The sequence below is a fragment of the Coffea eugenioides genome, chromosome 8 (genome assembly GCF_003713205.1).
Source record: "Coffea eugenioides isolate CCC68of chromosome 8, Ceug_1.0, whole genome shotgun sequence".
In the NCBI taxonomy this organism is placed as follows: domain Eukaryota; kingdom Viridiplantae; phylum Streptophyta; class Magnoliopsida; order Gentianales; family Rubiaceae; genus Coffea; species Coffea eugenioides.
The window spans coordinates 33,444,002-33,450,001 of record NC_040042.1 but is presented as its reverse complement, the minus strand read 5'-3'; positions in this window follow the sequence as shown (position 1 = coordinate 33,450,001).

Sequence of the window (6,000 nt, the reverse complement as noted above, 5' to 3'; positions counted from 1 at the left end):
TGGTTTTTCTCATATAATGCTACTATAAGTTCTGTTTGCATCGTACATTATTTATAACTCCTTGAAGTGTCCGGGAGTTATCTTGCAATTAATCATGCTTGATGGAAGAAGTATCATAGTTTTGAATATGTTACGCACTACTTAATCTGCATATAAAACTTTGGCTAAAAAAAAAAATGGACGCATTCCCTGGCGTTGCTTCTTTGCAGCATGGATTAACCTAAATTATCACCTTTCTGTGACATATTTTATACGCAATCCTCTTTGGAATTTGTCTTTCAATCATGTGACTAACAAGGTTCCTGGATCTCCAGCATGAGATACTGAGCTACTATATTAAATATGTTCTAAAACTAGAAAACAATAGAAAAAGATGAAGGCTGCTTTACTAGAAATATGGTGTATAAAAGATAATACTTTTTTACACGGATACAGTGGATAGAAAGTTATTCTTCGATTATTAAAATTGAAAAGTCATTAAAAACATCATTCACATTTAATCAAATGAATTTTTTGTCATTCACTTTTCAAATATTAAGTTTACATCCTTTATAAATCTAAGTTAGCAAAATTTGATCCCAACCTAAGTTTCTTACCACTTTTGACTTGAAAATCACCACGTGACCCATATACAGTTATTTTATGGACAAAAAGGTCAATCTCAGTTTTTTATGGTTTTCGGAAAAAATGAATATGATTCGAATTAAATCCTACTTTTTAGGGACAAAAATGAATATGGATTGAATCATTTATTTAGTTACAAATAGGATCTAACTTTGAAGCTCAAAAACACCATCAACGAGGCCGAATCAGCTCTTGTTCAAAACATAAAAATTATAGTCCTTTGAATTAGCTTTCCAATGCCATAAGAATCATGTTATTTGGAGGTATGGACGTTGAGATATGCCCAAAATACTAAGAACTGATTGGAAGAATATTGCAGCGCAACTATACTTCAGTAATTTGGACTTTTGGTCATGAAAACGTGACAACCAAAATTTAATGTCTCATAAGAATTGTATAACATTCTTTTAACTTCAAAGTGAATTAAGAATCATCTCAATCTAATTTTGGTTGCTCAAGTTATCGCCAAAATGCTGAAATATATCAATCCCGCGGAACCTCTTTCTCTTGACTTCTTCTTCTTCCATTGCTTCTTCACGCCGCATTTCTAGTCCATTTTCTCTCTAATTGAGATCTTCACCTATTAGAACAATATAAGAGCAAAATTAAGTAGTTTCTACTCAGGATAAAGTTCAAATAACATAATTAACTAGTAACTTATATATATAAATGCACTACATTTACATCCTATAAAATTCCCGTATTTGATATAGATATTAGGAAGCCTTGTACCTTTCGTTTCATATCTTGAATTCAAGTTCTATCTCACTTTTGCATTGCAAGTTAAGTTTTTGAAGGAAAAGCTTATCAAATCATCTCTAAAATTAGGAGTAGAGAACCTAATCTAATTTACATAACCCTGTACTCTGTCGCTAATTTTAAGTTCTTAATGACCCTCAAGGCAAATGAATAATATATTGGCTGTGTAAGTCAAATTGCTAGGCTTGTTACTCTCTTTTTTCATATTTATGAGTTCGTCCTTACATTTTCTACATTAATCTTTTACGGCAGGCTCAACAACTTTACAATTCTCAAGCTAGACAATATCGATTTTTGGTTCATAGGCTGCTGGAAAATAACGCGAACACAAGGATTACACTTTCAATATAGTTAGAGGCAGTGTACCTTGATTAAGTTAAACCTGGCTGCCCAAACTTAGCCCATTTTTTAATCATGCTTAATGTTAGAGACTAAGTTTAGCCCTACTTAGCCGAAGTCATAAAATACAGGTTGATCATATAGCAGGACGAATGGATTAAACTTGTGATGGCTGTACCTTACTGACAATCAAATCCACAAGAGAATTAATGCGTAGGGACTTTAAACTTTGATTGCTTCAAAGTTTAAAATATAATTCAAACTGTCACTACTGCAAGTGCACAAATCGTATACGAGTATAGTGAATATTTGAGTGTTGATTCCGTAGGTAAGATTGTTAATTGCCAGTGTAATTCAAACTCCTTTATTAGTTAAACGATCACAAATAAAGCAAGTAAATATATACTACAATCATGCAATAAAACTACTCCATGCCTACTAACGTGATATGAAACTAACTATATATTCATTAGATTCTATAAAATTATATGGTTAAAGTTACAAAGATGCAACTCTACATTAGTGAATTAAGTCTCTAGATTTAACACTTTCATGAACTAATATTGAATCCCAAATTTCATTAATGAAACAACACCTTTAGATAATCACAACTAATGGCCAATTAATCATGATTATAATAACAAAAGTGTTAAAATAATGTCCTCAAGAAATAAGTTCAAATAACCATGGAAAGCTCACATGACAATCATAGCAATTCATCCATTTCCTAAGTATACAAACTAGTAAAACATAAAGTAAAGGGAAATAAGAGCCAGATTTGTATTATAACCAAACATAAGAATTAATACAAGAAATCAAGTGATAGAAGAGATGCTACCCCTGTCGCATAAGTTCCAAACTCTTAATCTTCATCCTCAACTTCATCTATGTTTAGCTACTTGTTACATAATTCCAAACTCTCAATTTTCATCCTCAACTTCATCTATGTTTAGCTATATGCAAAGATTGGATAAAATTATACTAATCCTACATTAAGCTAATGAGCTAAGGAAATCTAGTGAAAAACTACAGCTTTATGGTAGTTCCTCTAAGCTCCAAAGTAACAAAACAAGTTCTCCAAAACCTCTATTTATAGATGAATTTGTTCCAAACAACTTTTGTTAAAGTTGATGCAAATTACTCCAAGAGATTCCCAAAGTTTGCTTCTTGAAGTTTCCAAGATCTTTTAGGTAGAACCAGCTGAAATCTTTCTAAAAAAAGTAGTCAAAAAGCTTGTGTCAACAAGCTATGACTTGCTGTGCAAGTTGCAGAGTTGAAGGGAGAAAACAATGGCGAAAAAATGGGTGAGATCTGCATTTTCTGGTCCACATTTTTATTACATTATAAGTTCAGCATTTTCTGATGAATCCTCAAAATTGCTCTGTTTTTACATCAGGTTGAACTGCAAATTTCTTGATAATGAAAGCTAAACTAAAACTTTTACAAAACATAAAAGTTATACCTCTTTGAGTTGCCTTTTCAATGCATCAAGAATCATGTCATTTGAAACTTTGTAGGTTGAGAAATAACGGAAATACACTTGACTGGTCAGCAGTCCTGTTCCAGATTTTGGCAGCAAAAATATAACTCTGTATTTCAGCCTTTTGACCATGAAAATGCATGAATTTGATTTCAATTATTCGTAAGAAATGTAGTCCTTAGTCTTAAATTTAAAATGGTTCAAAAATCATTTTAATAAAATGCTTGTAACTCGAGTTATAGTTGAATCAAAGTATGCCCGAGCAGCCAAACCTTTTCTTCTTTGAACATGATTGCATTTCATATTTTTGATCATATTGCACTTCATGTCACTTGAAATTGTAGATACCAAATTTTGCTAAATTTTTGTCAAATTTTAATGTTTTCTTGAATTTTGTTTTATTTAATGAATTATTTATCGTCTTGTATTTTAATGTGTTTTTTCTTTCTCATTTTTACAGTTTTATCTTAAGAAAAAAAAAAGAAAAAAGTCAAAAAATCAAAAATCAAAATCATTACTAACTTACACATTTCATCATTTTCCTCGCCAAATACACTTAATCCATTCATACACTCAATTCTTTTGACCTTTCTTTTCAATTAGAAATTTCATCATTTTGATCCATGGTTCTTTCTTGTCTTTGGTAGACATTTTCACCAAACACACACACAAACTCCAACTCTCCCCTCAAATTGACGGTCTCAGCTTTTTCTTGTGGCGCCCAGATAGAAAAGAGACCATCAGAGAACTAAAAGAAATCCTCCCTCAATTCACTCTCTCGGCTCTCTCTCAAGGCTCCCTCTCATTTTCTTAAAAACAACACAAACAACTCAAACCTAGGACCCCAACTCTCGGTCCCTCTTTGCTTCTCTTAAGTTCACACACCCATCCACAAATCAAACAAAAGGGGGGAACTAGCGGTCAGACCAGTGAGGTTTAGGAATTTCGCCACAAAGCTCAACCAAGTGACTGCAATATTCTAGAGGTATTTTTTTTCTTTTTTTTTTTCAGTTTTGTTTTTCACATTAAATTCATATTTCGTTACTTATTTTCTCCTGTTTTTGCTGCCTTGCATTGTTGTTGTTGTATTGTTAAAAATTTGGGAAATGGCATGAACCATATTTAGGAAAGGAAATGTTTCTTATGTATGCATATTAACTGTTTGAAAAAATGCCAAGATGGAAAATCGGATTAAAATGTTAATTTTGTACATGTATTGTTGTTAAAATGAATAATCATGAGTAGTTACTGGTTTGAGGAGTTTGTTTAATTAAGTTTTGTGTCAATTTTGTAGTCTAAAAGGCAACGAAAGAAAATGAATTTTTAAGGGCTGTTTTGCTTTAATTTAGCCTTTTTATGTTATTTTCTTGTCAAATTAAAATTATAGTTGTAATGTAGAAGTTATAAGGAGGGTTTTGGCATAATTTTTTATGATTTTTGGTGAAGGTTTAAGGGTTTTAAGAAAATAAAAACTGGACTGACTTTTGCTATTTTGGCCACTTTCGGGTCATTTTTTGTAAAAACTAACTTCAAAAACGGATTCTACGCGAAAAATCGAGTTGGGGGGTGTGTGTTGATAATTTTTTGTAACCGGAAAAATGCGCCGGCGACGACGGTGGCGCCGCCCGAGGCCGCCATGGCCACCAGCTGCGAGGAGCTTCAGTTCGTCGGGGAAGAAGAATAAACGGAAGGAAGGGAAGAAGAAAGAAAAGAAAAGAAAGAAAAGAAGAAAAAAAAAAAGAAAAGAAGGGAAATAAAAGAATGGGCTAATGTTTTTTTTATTCTGGTGGGCTGGTGGTTTTTTTGGGTTGGGTTTTGGGCATGGATTTTGGTTTATTTCTTTTCGGGTTTCGTTTGGGCTGAAGGGATATTTGGCCCAGTGGCCTTGTTTCCTAAGAGACCAGAAACGGATTTGCACTTTAGCCCCTGATCTTTGGAGTAGTGTCACTGTGGTCCAGAACATTTTAAATTTCTTTCATTTAGGTTCTTAAATTAATTGTACTTTGGTCCCTTAACTTTATCTTTTATTTAATTTTGGCCTCTAAACTTTGGAAAATTATATTTTTACCTCCAAAAGTTTTTTAATTTTTGCAATTCAATCCCTAATGAATTTAGACTCTCTTTATTATGATTGTTTCTTTTCTTTAATAGCTAATTATGTTACTTTTGAATATATTTAACTTGTAATTTTTAGTTGTTCTTAAATTTCTAGGCGTTTGGACATATTAAGATGAATTTCTTATCATTATTGTTATTTTTCAATTAAATTGGTGCCATGATTCTTTTGTTTATTTTGAGTATAAATAGGGCCATGTAACTCCATTAGGTCACCACTTCAAAAGGGAGGTACCCCTATTATTATTATTTCAATATCAGTTACGTGCTCTTATGTGCTCCTACGTGTTTTTATGTGTTTATATATTTTTATATGCTTTATTTATTTGATTTAAATGTTCATTTGAATTTTCTTATGTTTGTTTAGTTAATTTTTAATTATTTGAGAGGTGTTTAAATACCTCAAGATGTAATAGATATGTAATATTTTTTACAAAAATTGTAATTAGATAGACCAATGTAATAAATAGGATAGATAGGTATATTTTATCATACTTTCCCCATTTAGATTGTAGTTAAGCTCCCCGATGTAATAGGTAGGTTGTGTGTTTATGTGACTTATGTATTAATGGCTTACCCGCTTTTTTTAGGATTTTTGCATCTAGATATTATGCTTATGTGTTAGTGCTCTTATGTGTTTATTTGTTTTAATTTATGCCTATTTGTCTTATTATGTATTATTA